We start from the raw sequence: 20,188 nt of genomic DNA, 5'->3' as shown, positions 1-20,188 counted from the left end.
CGTTCCTCCATCGGTCGCCCCCTCGGTCGCCCCCTCGGCCGCCATTTAATATGATATAAATTAATATAATGCATGATAAAGAGAAGGAGAGCTCCAGTGAGAGTTACACAATCGGCGATGATGCTGCACGTGATGAGATGAACCCGGCCAACTCTGATTGTGTTTCTTTCTTGGGGACACACACACACACAGAGACCCCCAACACACACACACACTCACACACACACACAAAGTTTTGTTTTAACTTCAAGAAAGTTTTACCACTAAAATAAATTGAGACTCTTCGCCTCGCACAAATTCCTCCAAGTCGTTTTTTTTTTTTTGTCGTCTATAAAACACAGACAGTAAAAATGAACTCACGCGCAGCACCGAGGCTCAGGTCCGGTTCGGTTCCCCCCTTCTTACCTCACGCACCGTGAAAAGGGCTTACAGTACCTCATTTGTTCGGTGCCGTCTGAAGGGTCTGATCAGGCGTTCCCTCTCTCACTCATCCTCTCTCTCTCTCTCTCTCTCTCTCTCTCCCTCTCTTTCTCCCCCTCTTTTCTCTCCCCCGGCTGGCCCCTGCCTGCTAAAAAGCCGATCTGCGTCAGCTGCACCTGCTGCCTCTGACTCTCTGCTTCGCGGCGGGGAGGCGCTGTCTCCTCGAAAACACACACACACACACACACACACACACACACACACACACACACTGCGCACACACACACACTCTGCACGGTGTTTGAGATCAGTCAAGCCTCCGAGGGGTGGTCGCCGAAGAATGACAACAACCCTGCGAGGAACGTGTTGTCTTCAAAAGACTCCTTCCTCTCTCTCTCTCTCTCTCTCTCTCCCCCTCTCTCTCTCTCTCTCTCTCTCTCTTTCACGCTCTCTCACTTCAACAGATCCCCTCAGTTGTGGCGTTCATCTCTCCGCCGCCGTTAGAGGTCCGCGTCGCGGCGGTGAGTCTTTTTTTTCCCCGATTTCCCCGCATCACGAGCAGCGACGCGTCCGGTTCGTCCGTCCCCGCGGCCTTCAGGGAGAAACGTCTTCTCGCTCTCTGAAAAACTGAACCGCCTCTCGACGTCACGCTTCATGAATATTCATCGTTCGCGGTCGAGCGAAGGGGGCGTTCGACGGCGGGAACCGACGGCGGGAACCGTTGTGTTTTTGGGAGATACCGATAACTCCAAACGCTAAAAATCGATCAACGACGCCGACGCATTCGACTCAACGTCCCGTTCACACAGTGAATACAACCAGTAAGACAGACCGACTGAGCTGGGACGAAACATCAGGGTTACGTTTATATTCTTAGTCAAGATGGCGTTGGATCACTGGTGTCACTGGTGTCACTGGTGTTACTGGTGTTAGTGGTGACTTTACCCACTCAATGATGACCACAAAGCTCAGTTGTGTAAATATTTGATGGAAGCACCGAGCTATTCCTCAAAAAAATGAATACAAATAATGTAATATTTGTCTCTTTCTCCAGTTTAGAGAAACTGGAGGACTGTGTCGTAAAATGTATGTTGAGAACGAATAATACTTTGAGTACTTTGACACATCTTTTTCAACTGTACCTTGAATAAAGGAAGTAGCACTTTAATCACAGGACTTCATCGGACGTTTTATCAGTAAGTTAAACTAAACTGCAGCCTGCGGGGTCAACTCCTTCAGGGAAGCATCTGAGCCTTTAGCAACACGAGGGCCGGCCGTGTCACAACAGCAAACAATCCCCCCTCCCTCCCCCCTCTCCCCCCCCTTCTCCCCCCTCCCTTCCCCCCTCCCCCCAGTATTGAGTAAGGCTTATGTTTAAACGCTCTCCTAAGGTCAGCTCTCTCTGGTTTCAGCTGCACGGTTCCACTCGCTCCCTCGCCCCAAAACGGCAAAGTGACTTGGAAAGAGCTCCCCCTCCCCGCCCTGTGTGTGTGTGTGTGTGTGTGTGTGTGTGTGTGTGTGTGTGTGTAGAGAGAGAGAGAGAGTGATACAAAAAGAGGACTGCTTGACATTTCTACAAAGATTCTCGTCAAGTTAATAAAACCAGGCGGAAATTTGAAATAATTATCTGGAAAAGTCCAGCTGAGAACACACACACACACACACACACACACACACACACACACACACACACCATTAAAAAACCCTCTGGCTTAAAAAAGAGAGAGACACACACACATCGAATAGAGGGACACACACACACATACATCGACAAAGAGACACACACACACACATCGAATGGAGACACACAGAGAGAGAGAGAGAGAGAGAGAGAGAGAGAGAGAGAGAGAGAGAGAGAGAGAGACACACCATTAAAAAACCCTCTGGCTTAAAAAAGAGACACGCACACGGAGAGAGACACACACACACAGAGACAGACACACAGACAATCACAGACACACACACACACACACACACACACACACACACACACACACACACACACACACACACACACACACACACACACACACACTAAAACCCCTCTGGTTTGAAACAGCAGCAACACAAAGGGTGCAGCTCTCAGAATGAAGCTCTTCGGCTGGTGGAAGCTGTTCGTCACCTCTGAGAAACAACCAGAGCTCAACGGGGTCCAACTGACCCCGACCCCTCAGGTCCAGACCACGTCCCCCATGCCCCTGAAGCCCGGCCCCCTTTTGAACCCTCATCCTGATCGCTCCTCATCTCAAGATGCGGAAGCAGAGGATTGTTGATCTGGCTCCATCGAACCCTCTCTCTCTCTCTCTCTCTCTCTCTCTCTCTCTCTCTCCCTCTCTCTCTCTCCCTCCCTCTCTCTCTCTCCCTCCCAGCCCCCCCCCCCCCCCCCTTCCTCCCTCCCTCCCTGTCCCCCTCTTTCTCTCTCTCCCTCTCTCTCCCCCCTCATTCTCTTTCTCTCCCTACCTCTCCCCCTCACCCCCTCTCTCTCTCTCCCCCTCGCCCTCTCTCTCTCTCTCTCCCTCCCTCCCTGTCCCCCTCTTTCTCTCTCTCCCCCTCTCTCCCTCTCTCTCTCTCCCTCCCTCCCTCCCTCTCCCTCCCTCCTTCCCTCTCTCTCCCCCCTCATTCTCTCTCTCTCTCTCTCCCTCCCCCCCTCACCCTCTCTCTCTCTCCTCCTCCCTCCCTCTCTCCAGGGTGGAGGCTGAGTAATCTGCCGCTTGGCAGGCCCGCGTGGTATTAAAAAATGTGTTACTGGGGCAAAGTGGGTGCCGGTATTAGCGGCAAATGAGGACGAGAAACTCTGTGAGAAAGCACAAACACGAGTCATGATGTTCCCAGACGTCTCGTCCTCGTCCTCAAAGTGTTTGCCTTTGAATCCCATTCGGGGAGTCGTGCAAGACTCTTTTGGGGGGAGCTCGTCGTCCATTTTCTAATTCACAAATAAAAGAAATGTGCTTTACAAGGTGCTTCTTAATGCAAGTAAGGAGGCAGAGCGCTTCAAGCTTGACCAATAAGAGCTAATAATGCTAATGACAATAGCATCAAAGTAAAGGGCTACACAGTGCTAACATGCTAACAGGTAGCCGTGAAGGTTACGGAGTGAGACGTGTGAATAGAGTTTGAAAGCATCTGGATATTTACCGTGTGTGGACATATTTAGGAAGATAAAGGGGGGCAAGAAGGGGGGGGGGTGTACCTTCAATAGGTAAGGACAAAGAAAATCTAGCGAACAAACCAACTGTGGATATTCGTTGTGAAAGTATTATGACGACAAGCGCCTGTTTGCATTAACTCTGTGAGCAACTACAGCGGGGCGGGCGACTGTGACCTTACGACCTCCCAACATGTGAGGTTAAAAGATGAGGACAGAGAGAAAGGGAGGGAAAGAGAAAGAGACCCCCCCCCCCTCATCCATCCACGCCAAACTAAATCCAGTGACCTGTGCTCTCCTGGTCCTAATCCTGGCTTCCAGCACATGACCCGGCTAATAGCATTACGGAGCGCTTTGATTAGACCTGCTGCTGTGCGCACGTAGCGCGCGACGGAGCGAGAGGTGGGCGGACATCGGGTCCTTTACTCTGCCACCACTTTGCAGGAATGCCAGGCCTCTGACACTCATCCACGCACACGCGTAGACACACACACACACACACACACACACACACAGAGGGCGTATTAACCATACGTCCAATAGCAGCCTTCGCACGGAGACACACACACAAGGCCGGCCGGATTACGCGGTCAGTGAGTCAGCGGATTACCACGTCGCTGTTATTCTAAGGAAACTAAAAGGGTAATGCTGAAAAATGTGCCTGCTAGCATTAGCCGCGGACCCGGCGAGGCCCACCCTGAGCACCCTGAGCACCCTGAGCACCCTGAGCACCCCGAGCGGTCGCAGCAGGAGGCGGTGCTCACGTGGCGACTTCAGCAGTCGGCCATAATCGCATCAAAGAGTGGTCTCTCAATGGAAACGTTTATTTTAAGTGCATGAACTGGCAATTGATAAACATTTAAAAAAGGGTTTAGGTAGTGATCTGCACCACAAGGTGGCAGCACTGGGAGAAAGTAGAAAGAGTTGGCCTCCAATGTTGAGGTCGGATTTCCTACATTTTAATTGTATTTCTTTGGACCAATGGATTTCCATGACTCTTAACCACATTTACATGACTTTAAACCAAATTTACATGACTTTAAACCACATTTACATGACTTCAGACCACATTTTCATGACTTTAAATCACTTGTCTATTACTTTTAACCACATTCCCATGACTTAAAACCACTTTATAGTACTTTAAACACATATTTCCAGGACTTTAAACCAAATTCCCATGTCTTTAAACCAAATTCCATGACTTTTAACCAAATTCCCATGACTTTAAACCACTTTTATATACTTATACCACAAATTTCCAGACTCTAAACCAAATTCCCATACTTTAAACCAAATTTCCATGACTTTTAACCAAATTCCCATGACTTTAAACCACTTTTCTATTACTTTAAGCAAATTTCAGGATTTTAACCAAATTCTTATGACTTTTTGTCGCCCCGATACTTGTATTTAAAGCTCACGACACTCAAGTGCTTGCCCTAACAGACACCATCAATTAAAATCACAACATTTTGGCGCAGCTGCGTCGTCTTTTGATGTCTCTTTTTAGGAGCGCGAGCGGCGGCGGCGGCGGCGGCCATCGCTGGAGGCTGCGTGACATGTGCTGCTCCCCTTTGTGTCTGGGCTCCACGCTGAGGAAAACTCGTTGTGACAAGCGGTCTGCTGGCGTTCTGGTGACGGAGGGTCACCTCTAATCCCGCTGGGATGAAAATTGTTTCTTTGAGAGTTTATTTTTATAGAGAGATTCAGACTTTTCAGCCCAGCTACCTGCTGCTTTTATGGACAAAAAAGAAACACCACTGCCAATTTTTGGCATCAGAACTATTCATTCAAGCATCGAACCCTGAAAGAAGGAAAAAAAAAAACACCTGCTGTGTTAAAGCCTTTTTAAACTTTCCCGTCACAGCTCACGCTCTGTGAAGCCTCAGCAGGAATGTGTGAAACATTTTGAAGATGTCATCACCTGTTCAGCGCAGCGGGGTTTGCGATACTCAACCCTCACCCCCCCGCAGTCCACCGGCCTATAAAACACACTCAATGATGCTAATTTCTCCGTTTGGACTGTCATATATCTACAACCAATTATGCAATTTACCATTATTTAAAAAAAGGAGGCCAACAAGACCTTTATCAGACCACTAATCATCTCCTCTTGGTTTTGAATGCCCCGATTAATCCCCCCTTTACAAAGAAATAAAATCCCCTTAATGCTGTTAGGCGGCCTCAGCTTGTTACGCGTAATGACACGATTCAGCGCATGTGATCACAATAGTATTTTTCTCTGTATAATTAAAATGTCTCACGGGGTGACATCAAAGAAATAATTTGCTGTAATCCCCGCAGTTCGTTTAGCGTTTTTGAACTTTCAGCACGGTTGAGACGAGCCGCTGGAGATGTTGCGTTCAAAGTGGGAGACGTTTTTTTTGGGCCAATAGCGCGTCAATGATGCCGACTCAAACAGCTGGATCGGGTATCTGTGACGGGTTGCACCCCAGGGTTTCAATTCCTGCTCATGCTTTGAAGAATTTGTTTCCCATTTTTAAAAAAAAGTACATTTAGGTGATATTTTTTTTGGGGCTATGTAAGTAACTTCAATTGGATCGGCGACAGAATTTGCATTCGTACAGGCCACCGCCAACCTCAACTACAGCCTCAACCCCAACTACAGCCTCAACTACAGCCTCAACCCCAATGACAGCCTCAACTACAGCCTCACTTACAACTACAACCTCAACCCCAACTACAAACTCAACTACAACCTCAACTACAAACTCAACTACAACCTCAACCCCAACTACAAACTCAACTACAACCTCAACCCCAACTACAAACTCAACTACAACCTCAACCCCAACTACAAACTCAACTACAACCTCAACCCCAACTACAAACTCAACTACAACTCCAGCCTCAACTACAACTACAACCTCAACTACAACTACAACCTCAACTACAACTCCAGCCTCAACTTCTACTCCAACCTCAACTCCAGCCTCAACCTCAACTACAGCCTCAACTCCGGCCCCAACTACAATCTAAGCCTTAACTTCTGCCTTAACTAGAACTTCTACTCCAACCACAACTACAGCCTCAACTTCTACTCCAACCTCAACTCCAGCCTCAACCACAACTACAGCCTCAACTCCGGCCTCAACTACAATCTAAGCTTTAACTTCAACCTCAACTCCAACTCCAACCTCAACCTCAACTTCAACCTCAAGCTCAACCTCAAGCTCAAGCTCAAGCTCAGCTCAGGCCTCGCAGCTTTCTGAGGTGTCACGTATCCGCTGCTCGCTCTTGTTGCTAAAGGCCGGTGGGGGGTGGAGGGATGATTTCGGCCAGAAATAGCAGCGTCACATGAGTGTGTGTGTGTGTGTGTGTGTGTATAAGTGTGTACGGTGACCAGCCTGCCGGCTGCTCGTCCTTACATGGAGCCCTGCCCCATCCGCACAAATGAAACCGCAAAAAAAAACAAAAAACCACGGCGGCGTTGTCGTCAACACGGCGCGCAGCGGGACGGACGAGGTCCCGGCCGCCTCCCTCCCCGTCCGGGGGAAGAGGCGAGAGTTCAGACACGGACACGTGAGCTCACACCTGTTTAAACAGCACGATTTCCACGAGGAACAATGAGGAAACACAAGCGCTTTGTTCACGAGGTTGTGTCTGTACGACTATTTGAGGAAAGAAATATGTACTTTACAACTGAATCGTCTCCATGAGAGGGAAGCTACATTGAGGAGAAGTCTTTGGTGCTTTCTGACGATTTCTTTTGGCAATTAGTCAGGTTTTCTTTTTACATTTCATGACTTATTTCAAGTCAATTCTATCAGCTCATCAATCAATCCAGAAAACCTTATGAGTGTTAGTCAGGTTTTTAATTGCTGTGGTAGGAAAACAGCCCTAAAAAGTTGCCTCATTCCCACCAGACTGTCTCTAGTAATCCACACTGATATGTTAGATTATTAACAAATTAAATTGTTATCTCAACCACAGTTTTGCCAATCCTCTCCTGATTTAAAAACTACCTCTTTTGGATAATCAGAGGCAACAGGAGCATAGATTTTGTATCCACCAGGAAAAAAAACAACTAAGCGCATTGTGGACGGGACGAACCTTCCCGAAAACGTCGCTAATCACTTTTTCCTCCCGTGCTTCTCATGGTGCTTTGCAAAAAGACTCTCCAAAAGCCCGACGCTGACCCCACCATCCCCCCATCCTCATCCTCCCCTCCAGGGAGCCCCGGTGGCAAATATCTCAATATCATGAGTCATTAAAGTCGAGCTCCTGAGCAAATGTACTTTGAGCGAGAAGAACCCGGGGGGGGAAAGCAATGTCCATTCTACCGGCCGTAAATTTAAAAAAAAAAAAAAAAAAAGCACAATGCCTCACAGTTCAGCAAGTAAAGCCTGTCATTAGCATAGTTAACACCGGGCCAGCACCCAAAACAAGAGACGCTCTGTGCGAAGGCGCTTTGATACGGACCCTGCCGCGCACAGAAGGCCACCAGAAACACTACGGGAGGAGGAAAAAAAAAAAAAGAAAAGGAAAGAAAACGGCTCTCATGGCCCCGAGTGGAGAGGACAAACGCTAACCCGAATCAAACTGGTCAGAGGGAAAAGGAGAAAGAACACAAGCAGTCACACGCTACCTGCGGGTAATAAATGGCTAATTGCTTTCATGCAAGTTCTCGTTTTTATGGGGAGAAACCTAAGGGCCCCTGACTTAGAGGATAGGACGTTTAGATGCGTCAGCCTCCACCGATTTAGGTCGAAGAGGGTGGGAGGAGGGTCTCGCTTCAAAGCGATCGAGGCGGTTTAGAGAGGGGGGAAGACTACCGGGAAGACTACCGGGAAGCCTACGGCCGCCGGCGTGATTCGACAAGCTGAGTCAACGGCGACTGTGAAAACGCTGAGAAGTCAGCGGAAAAAAAAGAAAAAACCCCCAAGAGAGAAGACCGCACGCCGTTGTGCGAGGACCGAACCGCCGGCAGAGGATTCGGGAGCGTCGCTGCGAGACATTGGGAGAAAAGACAAAAAAGGCTCACTTTGGGGTCGACGAAGAATGAGGGCAATTTTAAAAAATGTAGACATGTGTGCAGACCGCAAGTATCTGAGAGTTTAAATGCAGCAAACTGAGATCTGGTTGAACACTTGGACTTCAAACTGAGGCTGTGGTTGTAAAAGTAGTCTCATTAAGAGCTGAGGTGGTTTGAATGATACCATGACCCTGAAGCAATGCTGCAATTAAATCATCAGGAGAAAAGCTGTTTCCTCAACTTTGTTTTCAGCCACTTGCTTAATGTCTGATCTTCCTCTTCAATGTGCGCTCTTCATCCTTTATGTGTGCTCTTCCTCTTCAATGTGTGCTCTTCCTCCTTAATGTCTGCTCTTCCTCCTTAATGTCTGCTCTTCCTCTTCAATGTGTGCTCTTCCTCCTTAATGTCTGCTCTTCCTCCTTATTTTTCCTCCTTAATGTGTGCTCTTCCTCTTCAATGTGTGCTCTTCCTCCTTTATGTCTGCTCTTTTTATTCAATGTGTGCTCTTCCTCCTTAATGTCTGCTCTTCCTCCTTATTCTTCCTCCTTAATGTCTGCTCTTCCTCCTTAATGTCTGCTCTTCCTCCTTATTCTTCCTCCTTAATGTCTGCTCTTCTTATTCAATGTGTGCTCTTCCTCCTTATTCTTCCTCCTTAATGTCTGCTTTTCCTCCTTAATGTAAGTTCCTCCTCGTTAATCTTCCTCCTTCCACTTCCTCCTTAATATATGCTCTTCCTACTTAATCTCCCTCCTTAATATCTGCTCTTCCTCCTTAATGTGCGTTCTTCCTCTTCAATGTGCGCTCTTCCTACTTATTCTTCCTCCTTAATGTGCGCTCTTCCTCCTTTACCTTCCTCCTTAATGTGCTCTCTTCCTCCTTAATCTTCCTCCTTAATGTCTGCTCTTCCTCCTTAATCTTCCTCCTTAATGTCTGCTCTTCCTCCTTAATCTTCCTCCTTAAAGTGTGCTCTTCCTCCTTAATCTTCCTCCTTAAAGTGTGCTCTTCCTCCTTAATCTTCCTCCTTAAAGTGTGCTCTTCCTCCTCCTTCAACACAAACCCGCTCCCTTCTGTCCAGTGTTGAGTTTGATCTTTCTCGATAATAAAAAGCGTTATCAGCTCCACTTGATCGATGACGCCCTTACTGCTTAACCAGTTTTTCTTTTTTTCAATAACGTGGATTGAGCAATGCTGTTTACAAGCAGACACACACACACACACACACACACACACACACACACACACACACACACACAGCTTCCCTCTCTCCCTGCGCCATCATGTGATGTTGTCATGGCGAAGGAGGACTCAGACATAACAGCGTGATTGTGCCGCTGAGGGCGGCGAGGTGGGCGGCGATCAGAGAGACGGACTGTTCTCCCCGTCAGTGACACCGCCAGCGCCGGCGCCGGGGCCGGGGCCAACGGACGCCGGCAGGAGAGGGCCGACCCGCACGCCGGGCCCCTACCGCCATGGAAACCAGAAGCCACCGCGGTGCATTTTCCCATACGTCGCCTCCGTTCCCACGGCTCGACAGGAGACGTGGGAACGCCACGTCTTCCTGGAAAATGTGCATTTGATTCTCAAGCCTAAAGAGCGGAGTTTGGTTAAAAAAATGGAGATCATGTACAGTACAAAACCATCCATCGAGAGATTATACACACACACACACACACACACACACACACACACACACACACACACACATATTGATTAATAAGCCAGTTTAGTCCAAATAAGACACGTCTACAGGCTTTGATTATAAAAATGTAGATAATGTACAATACATTACACACACATAGACCCACAGAGAGACAGAGACACACACACACACACACAAAGACAGACACACACAGAGACACACACACACACACATAAGCCAGTTTAGTCGAAATAAAACACATCTTCAGGCTTTGTGTAAGACTGTATTGGGACTTTGAGCTAAGTGCTAACGTGTCCTCCTGTAGCATGCTAGCACGCTAACATTTGCCGTTTAACGATATCCTCAAAGCCTACAACCGAGGATGATGGGTGGATGACACGGGATTTGCAGGTATTTCGGTTATAAATTGAAAAAACGTGGACACGACGAAGGCGCTACGGGGAAAGTTAAAGGACCAGTGCGCTCTTTGCAAAAAACTAAAAGTCTCCTGTCAAGCTTCAAGGCAACCCGCGAATACGCTCTCGCTCGAACCTCACAGTGGCGCTAAAAGAAGAGCAAAAGAAAGAATGTGAAAATGAATTAAGATCAACGTTGTGGCGCTCTTGACTCATGATGCAGCAGCATTAGCATTAGCAGCAGCAGCATTAGCATTAGCAGCATTAGCAGCAGCGGTGGTTGCCCCCCTCTCCGGACTGGCATTTAAACCAACTGGAACAGGTGCCGCAAAACATGGCAACCGACGTCAGAGGTCGACCCGAGAGTAAGCACAAGTATGCTGCAGGAAAAGTCAGGGATCACCAAAGTCATAAAGGTTCATCCTCTGGGAGGAGGAGGGGGATCACAGGAGTCTGAACAAAACGTCCTCCTAATCCATCTGATAACTGTCGAGACATTTCTGTCTGGGCCCTCTGGGACGCACAACGCGCCGGCCAGAAACGTCAACAACACTGGGCAAATCCGTTTGTCCGACAAACAGTCCAAAGCCGGACCGATCGAGGCGTTGTCTCGTGCAGAGAGCGGCAGAAATGTGTCAGAGGGTTTCAAGACATAGAAGCGAAAGAGAGGCAACGGATCCCCGGATTTGAAAAATGCAGGAACAGCAAAGTGTTTTTGCCATTTTTTTGTGCGACGGCATTCAATCAAAAGTGTGTGTTGTTGTCGATCAATTTACATGTGCTTTGACGAAAGTCAAGGGAAAGAAAAAAGGTGCACCTTGCACAGAGGGAGGCCGTGCAGTATTAAGTCACGGAGCGAGAGGCCCGAGGTTTTATTTAACGTTGACCTAGACGGCAAGAAGTTCCCAGAAAGCGTACCCCCGCCGGCATGTAGCGCGTGTCCTGAGAAAGCACACCTCTGTGCCGAAAAAAAAAAAAAAACTAGTCCGACTCACTCGCTCGTGTTACATCATGTTGAACATGACAACATTATGCAATGTGGACACACACAGACACACACACACAGACCTCCCATGACTTCCAGAAACACGAGTGGAAGCCGGCAGACCCGGCCGCCGTTTGTGCGCCGGCTCGAGCGCTTTGGATTCGTAGGTTAGCATCAACAACAACAACAACAACATCAACAACAACGAAAAAGACAGTCTGTCGTCGGTCTGAGCTGCACCCCGCCGACGCAGTTCAGTGTTTACTGTGAATCACTCTGCCTCCAGTGTTTGTTTTTTTTTACCTTCCAAAAGGATTACACTCACAAAAGAGGGCAGGTCAAAGTACAGGCAGAACAGAAATGGTTTCCTTCTCTTTCCGTGGACAGAATTCAACCAGGTAGCGATAGAAAAACATAATTATTCTCATCGGAAAGTCTTTTTTTATGATGGCTTTTCTTCGTTTCTTAAAAGTTTAACCGCTTCTTTTCTTGGAGAGTTTTTAAGACTCGTGTGTGGGCGAGTGATAAAGGATCTTCTTCAGGGGAGTTTCTATGAATGCCGCATCCGAGGCGTAGACAGGAGCGCAGCGGCCTCGGATACATTCCTGTGCCGTTTTCCTAACGGCTCATTTCACAGATAGCTGGGAATGCCTCCCGAAACACAATGGAGAGAGGGAGAGGCTGGTCCTTATCTCACGGGGTGGTCAACAAAACAAAGCCCACGGGACCGTTTTGCGGGTATAAAACAAAAACAAAGAAAAGAGGAAAAAAAAAAAAAAGGTGGGGAAGTCATTAATCGGCCTATCTTATCACAATACTGATTTCATATCTGTCTTGTAACCTTTATGGCGGGACGGGACGCCGCAGTCGGCTCTTCTCAACTTCACGAGCCCTCGCTGTGTGAAAGGAACAAATGACATAAAAAGCTCTGACATTTCCTCAGCAAAGCTTTTATGAGAAAACAAATGTGGAAAGGTGTGGGGGGGATAAATGGCATTCTTGTCGCTCTTTCTTATCGTAATAAGCTGATTAATCATTAACTCAAGCAATATGTGCTTCCACTGCCTATGTAGGCCATAGGATAAGAGTGTCAAGGGGCTGAAATATGAAAGAAAAACATTGAATGTGACATGTTCTAGTGTAATAGGAACACGTGACAATCCAATGAAACCCATACCAACAGGCGCTCAATGAATAAATCTGATGCTACAATACTGCAGCATCTGCGTTGCAGCAGGGACGCGTACTTCAGCATAAACTTGATGTACTTGTATTTTCCGTGTCATGCTACTTCATACCGTTACTCCACTGCATTTTAAAGGTTGCTATTGTACTTTTCACGCATTGGTCAGCATGGCTAGCGACTTTGCAAATACAGATTTTACTTCTTAAAAAAAAAATACATATTTAATATATTGTTATAGATTGAATTACCTGAGTAAAGTAGTGCGCTAATAGCAGTAAGTTAGCTGCTGCACACACGCTAATGCATAGAAATTACACATTAATGAATGATAATCATATTAACACAATATAAAAAAGCACAGCTCTCACAGTGTCTTGCCCTGCATTACGTTTGTGCACACAAAACTTTAAAAGGTTGACTTTTTAGTTTGCAATATATACTTTATTAAGCGATCATACAATGCTTAATTTGCAGTTCTGTCCAGCCCTCCATGTCGCCCCTGGTCCAGTGGTGGTGACAATATTTATCTATCGTGGTTGACAAAGGAAGAGGCTTGGCCCGAGGGGGGAGGCAGCTGTGGAGCAACATGTCACAGTGATTGTCTGGCGTCCTTTATCGCGGACACGAAATTTGCAGGTGATCCGGTTTGCTTGCCATGTGTTTGCTAAAAAAACACACACAATGGGACCATCTGCGGGTTAAATAGCACGAGAGGACAACGTGACAAAATACAACAACAAAAAATCTCCCTCGGGGAGATGTAGGCTATATAGTTTCACCCCAAAACTTCGTATTATTTGTGGGCAACGGGGCGGCGCGTAGTGCGCATGCGCCGGTGCGTTTGTCCCGCCTCGTCAGATCTAAAGAGCTAAAGAAGAGTGTAATGAACTCGCGTGATTAACTTACAAGTGAAGTGATTCTAATGCTCGTGCCCATGGGCCAAGCGCGCGCTCTCTCCCTCTCTCTCCCTCCCCTTTAAGTTCCCCCACTCTGGTTCAGACCGGTAGACAGACCAGTGTGTCTTTACTGGTGCTCCCGTGATACTGAATCGGATGTGGAGTCACACACACACACACACACACACACACACACACACACACACACACACACACACACACACACACACACACACACACACACACACACATACACACACGTGTAGCGGCTCCATTCACTCGGTTGACCAGTGGCAACAATGTATCGAGCACGCGAAGACCACGATGCGAGCCACTTGTGGCCGATACACGACATTTAACAGCCGCGTGACGTTGTGTATGTATACTTACACGCGCACGTTTAACATTGCGTGGCCACGAGCTACCGCAGCAGCAAACACACACACACACACACACACACACACTGGACATTTTGTATTTTAACGCCATAGTTCACACTCACCAGGCCCCGTTCCTCCTCCTCCCCGCAAACGCAGCACGCAGACACGCTCACCACAAAGAAATGCGCGAGCAAAGTGGCTAAACAAGGTAGAACCCCGACGAGGCGGAGGGAGAGGAGGAGGAGAGGAGGGGGGAGAGAAGAGTAGAGGGGGGGGGGAGTGGGAGACACACATTTTTTTTTTTTTGCCAGACAAAATGTACTTACCAACGAAATAGGACACCGCAGAAAGAGGGGGGAAATGTGCCGTTCCTCTCCGCCTCCACGCCTGTATCGCCTTGCCTGCGTGTGTGTGAGTGTGTGTGTGTGTGTGTGTGTTCGTTTTCTTCTTCCCAGAACCGCTCTCTCTCTCTCCGTGGGTCGCGTCGAAAATGTCACAGATTCCAGCAGTGGCTGTTGTCGTCGTCTGCTGCTGCTGCTCCCCCCACCACCAACACCACCACTAACACCACCACTGCCACCCGGAACGGACTGGAATGGTTGTCCTCGACTCACGCGACCATGTTGCCCTGACCGTCGCCTGCTGCTCTCATCCGGGCGTTTAGGGATCGAGCTGCCGTCTCAGCGCTGCTCGGGATGACAGCTAAAGGGATGAAGGGGGGAGAGGGAGGGAGGGAGGGAGAGAGAGAGAGAGAGAGAGAGAGAGAGAGAGAGAGAGAGAGAGAGAGAGAGAGGGGAGGGGTGGTGGTCAATCTGTTGCGGGCATGGTGACATGGGGGGTAATACCATTAACGTGTTAAAGGATGTCCCGCAACGAACAAATACATTAGCATTTAAATGAAATCGGACTTAATTATTCAGAATATATAGAATTGCATGGTCACAATCGTTTTATTTAACCGCAATAATTATAATTTTGAAGGACATGCACTCATAACTGTGTTTTTTTTAAATATGCATATGCATGTCTCTTAAAAAGCCTTTATAAAGACCACCTAATGCATTTTAAGTAAGCATGAAGGCTCAGTGAGAGGACACACGTGGTGCACACGGCTCTTTGGACCGAGCCCGTATTCTTTACGCATCGGTGCTGAAACGCGCCGTGCGTGTGAACATCACGGTGGTAATGTTTAATCCGTCAAGAATATGGCCAGCTAGTATTGCTGTGGCCACGTGCGTAAAGCATACATGTGTTACGTAACAGGCCAAGTCAGTCAACAACGGTGGGAGGAGAGAGAGAGAGAGAGAGAGAGAGAGAGAGAGAGAGAGAGAGAGAGAGAGAGAGAGAGAGAGAGAGAGAGAGAGAGACAGAGACAGAGATAGAGGGAGAGAAAGGGGAGAGAGAGAGAGATGGGGAGAGCAAGACAGAGAGAAGAGAGCAAGCCAGGAGAGAGAAGGAGACAGGGAGGGAATAGAGAGAGACACAGAGAGAGAGAGAGAGAGAGAGAGAGAGAGAGAGAGAGAGAGAGAGAGAGAGTGGGAGAGGGAGAGAGAGAGAGAGAGAGAGAGAAACAGAGAGAGAGAGAGACAAAGAGAGAGAAAGGGAGGAGAACAAGAGAGAGAGAGAGAGAGAGACTAGTCTGGAGGTTAATTAAACTCCACAGTGTGATTTAAACTCAGCACATGTAAAATACACATTTAGCAGTTTATTGTATTGCTTTATATATTTGCGTCTGGAGGTTTTTCCTATAAATTCACCAGAAGTTGCCATTAGCGAACGCCTCATTTGCATATTTAAATGTAATATTTCAGAAAGAAAAGGAAAAGTAATACAATACATATCATCTGAATGTTAGTAAACTGTAACTGTGGATGTTTCATGGTGATATATTATATCAGCAATTATAATTAACCAGTTTTTGTTCCTCTGTATATTATGAAGGACGTCATTCATAGCCGGATTTATACAACATTATATTCCTAAAAACATAGCAAAACTGCTTTTCTTTTTTATGGCTGTAATAAAAGAATAATAAACAAAATACTCCCAATAACATGAAAAAAACTCCAAAGTACATAGAATAACTAACACACACACACGGTGACCTTGAACGTCTGCGGCTCTCACCTTGAAAGAAACGGCTTCAGGTTTAAAAGGATGACTCTCTCACCGCATGTCACGCTCACAACTTCCCTTTTGACGCGTGAAGCATGCGTGTTGAGACAGAGCTCTGGAACAACTGACTCTCACTGACTCTCTCTCTCTCTCTCTCTCTCTCTCTCTCTCTCTCTCTCTCTCTCTCTCTCTCTCTCTCTCTCTCTCTCTCTCTCTCTCCAGACTTCCACCCACGCCTAGCGGAGGCCCGCCTCGTTATTCCACGCCGGCGTCACGGCCTCGTAAAGCTTCTTCCACCTCCACGAGGCCCCGAGCCGCAAGCTTTTCACAAGACGACGCCAAAGTGACCACGCAGCGGTTTTTGTGTTGTTGTTTCATTAGGTCACCTCACCCGGTCCGATGCCACCTGACAAGCGGAATAAAAAACAAAACTAAGGAAAATGTCCGAGATGCCTGATCGTTTTTGACATTGATAAAATAAAGTGAAAGCACAAAAGGTATCAGCACCAACATTATACTTTAAAAGGGTGATGATATATTTTTGTGTGGTTTCAACATGTGAAGAGTCAACGTTCATGTATTTGTACCATAACTCACATCTTTCAGTTTCAGCACTTCCGTAGTTATTTTAATCCAAACAACTCCCTATTCCTAAACTTAACCAAGTACTTTTGTTGTTTAAACCTAACTAAGTACTTCATGATCTTTTCCTAAACCTAACTAAGTACTTTCCGATCTTTTCCTAAACCTAACTAAGTACTTTCCGATCTTTTCCTAAACCTAACTAAGTACTTTACGATCTTTTCCTAAACCTAACTAAGTACTTCACGATCTTTTCCTAAGTCTTTACGATCTTTTCCTAAACCTAACTAAGTACTTCACGATCTTTTCCTAAGTACTTTACGATCTTTTCCTAAACCTAACTAAATACTTTACAATCTTTTCCGAAGTACTTCGCGATCTTTTCCTAAACCTAACAAAGTACTTCACGATCTTTTCCTGAACCTAACGAAGTACTTCACGATCTTTTCCTAAACCTAACTAAGTACTTCACAATCTTTTCCAACAGAGTAGTTTTTTTAGAACAAGCAAAATTGACACGATTTGCTGGACTTTTAGAGGAAAACATGCAAAAAAAACGATGGTAATTTTGTAAGAAATGAAGCGCTAATCTAAACCTGCAAAGTACAATATATACCATAGAGACAAATCAAGTGAAGCATCGTACAGGTAGCTCAAAATTGCACTTAAATGCACTTATGTAGTCACATTCCACCCAGCAGCTGTGTGCAGGAGGAGGACAAGACAAACATCGGTACAGAATGAGACATCTCGCTAAAAGCGAGGAGGAAGAGGAGGAAGAGGAGGAAGAGCAGTCTCCAGCACCTCACCATACAAAGACTGTCCTACTTCTTTCTGGCTCTATGAAGTACAGTGACAGAAGAAAAAAAATGTTAAAAAGCCGGAAAAATATGAATTGCTGGGACTTCTGGTTGCAGCCGGTTGGTTCAAACCAGATTCAAGATGGCGGATGATGTTCAGGCCCCTCCCCTGTAAAGTCACCTTCCCAAGTCACAAAGATTCAACGATGACAACTTTTTTTTTAAACGAAATTTATTATCTTCCCGCTCAGTCGCAACTCATTTTCTTCTTCAGCGGCAGTCGTCGACCGAACCCTCGACACCTCGGCTCCGTCGGTCGCAGTCACACAACAAATATCACAGTTTGGTCCCGTTTACAGGAACTTGAATCCTCTCCGTTTCTCGCTTTCCCGGAGTCTCCTCATGCCGTGCTTCTGTAATATACAAATGAATGAGAACATGTTAAATATTGTTGTTTATCAGCAGGTCCAACGCAATTATGAACAGCAATGTTCTCACTGAGAGTCAAATGTACTTTTTTTTTTCTTTCTTGTTGCGCAACGGGCCTGTGGATTGGCAAACAGTATGTAAAAGCCATTAATTAGGTAAACTGCAGCTTAGCTTTTGTCACACGGGATAGCGAGTACATTCTGTATGGGTCTCGTGTTGGGGCAGGCTCGGCTGGGCGCGGTGTTTACCACATGCTCCGAGTGCACTCCCGCCGCTCAGACAAAAGCTTTATTGCTCTGAACCTGTCATGTTGATCAAATCAACAACTTGCTTTCACGTCATCGTGAGCGACGGTTACATGTACGTGTTTTTTTTGTGTTTTTTTTACAGGTGTTTGTTTTGGTTCGAAGCTCTCTGTACGTGAATCTGTACCTTAGATTAGCTACCGGAAAAGGTAAATGCCGCTTTATAGTTGTGTATTCCAGTCAAAGTCACGTGCTTTGTGTACCCGACGAGCACCTCTCTCTAAGTTAAATATGAATGTACTCTGCAGGAGACGTGCTCGTGTCAGTGACACGTCTTCCCATGTTGTTTACCCTGCCCCTATGCGCTTCATCTGTCCGATGCATCAGCAAGCTTTGGGCCTTAATGCTGCCCTCTCTCCGTTCCCACAATCGACACCCAGTCGGATATTTCAAATGAACCTTATACACAATGCAGAGAATAAATGAGCCACATATTTGCCGCCATCTTGTGGCACAACAGGATATAACCGTGACACTGACCGCTTTGCTTGTTTGGTTATTAGGGATTCATCCACAATAATATTTCATACAGACAAACTTGGATTTGCAGTTAAATTTAAGACTGCGAGGAAATAATTGATAGTTTATGTGCCCCCTGAAACACACCATATAAATGGTACATATCATATAGAAGAATGGAAACCAATAAGCCAAAGAGTTTCATCATAGCACCCAGTGTCGTCTGAGTCGGTTATGACCTCAATTAACAGTGTTTTTTTATTTTACTATGTGTCTCTTGTGTGCACTTTACCCGTCTGTTGCTGTAATCCTGCAATTTCCGCACAGCGGGAATAATAAAGGATTATCTTATCTTATCTTACTGTGATAAAACTCTAAAAGGTGTGTACTTGTGTTTGTGTTTGGATGCTCCATTTTGCGTCTTCTTTGCATTTCCTGCACAAAATGGTGCATGTATCACCTGAACAGATGGACACAGCAGGGTATTTCACTCACAAGCAGTATTGTTTCATTATTTTTAGAAGTTAAGTATGATTTTCTTTTTATGCATAAGGGTAGTTTTTTAGTTTAATTATTTGTAGATGTTCAGGTTTACTTAGTCTTTTATTGGTTTATTAATTGGGTAATGCTGTGGGCACGTGGGGTTTATTTATATATATTAGTAGGCGGGTAAAGGACCAGCATGCACCTGGGTAGGCCTATGGTTTTCAACCAGCACAGGAGAAGCAGCATGGGGAGATTCTTTTGTTTCGTTTAGTTAAAATATTAGAAAAATGCACTCCTGCATGGACACTGCATTGTTTTGGCCAAGTAATCACCATACCCACAATGCACCAGTGGTCCTTTCAGTTATGTTCATTTACTTAAACCTGTATTGAACCAGGAGAGTTCCATTGGGATTAAAAAACTATTTTTCGAAGTTAAAAGAAACTAAAAGCTAAGAGACGGTGAGATACCTGCCTCTATGTCTTTCATTCTGAACGTTAAATCATTCTGCAACATGTTCCATGATGAGGGAGCAGAGTGCACACTCAAGAACATATTGTCCTGCACTTTGGTGCACGGTGAAGACACACACAGTTAGAGAGCAGACCAAGGATTGTTGTTATGTGTATTTGATCTGATTTATTGGACAAATGGCCAGAGTGTTTCCCCCTCAACCCTCTTGTTAAAAGCACTATTTATTTGCTGCAGACAGCTGCACTCTGCTGCTCCTCTGCGTCTATTCTCGCTCGTGCGGTTAGCATAATAACCCGCGTGTGTGTGTGTGTGTGCGTGTGTGTGTGTGTGTGTTTCCCATCATTCATCAGTTGTGGCGTGTACACACTGCCCTCCCTCCTTCCCTCTCTCTCTCTCTCTCTCTCGCGCGCGCGCGCAGGGGACGCGCCAGCTACACACGCTTCCAGGACACGCGCGCGCGCGCGCACGCAAA

The 20,188-nt window shown here is 46.6% G+C and overlaps 1 protein-coding gene across 4 annotated transcripts in view; it reads right to left on the bottom strand.

The window, feature by feature from the left end:
- Positions 1–14,768, bottom strand: part of slc20a2 (solute carrier family 20 member 2) — a 37,544-nt gene extending 22,776 nt beyond the window's left edge. For 2 of the 4 annotated variants that reach the window (XM_068604714.1, XM_068604718.1), the window contains exon 1: positions 14,393–14,768. The gene's annotated coding sequence lies outside the window, so the exon portion shown is untranslated. Of the gene's footprint in view, positions 1–360; positions 512–14,188; positions 14,276–14,392 lie in introns of those variants that run through there. The other 2 variants (XM_068604717.1, XM_068604716.1) reach the window with 2 other exon arrangements.
- Positions 14,769–20,188: the final 5,420 nt, after the last annotated feature.

Source organism: Clinocottus analis, unplaced genomic scaffold (genome assembly GCF_023055335.1).
Source record: "Clinocottus analis isolate CAN_PGR_092001 unplaced genomic scaffold, fCliAna1.0.p SCAF_7, whole genome shotgun sequence".
NCBI lineage: Eukaryota > Metazoa > Chordata > Actinopteri > Perciformes > Cottidae > Clinocottus > Clinocottus analis.
Note: the sequence above shows the minus strand (reverse complement) of the source record. Positions and strands in the feature narration are given on the sequence as shown.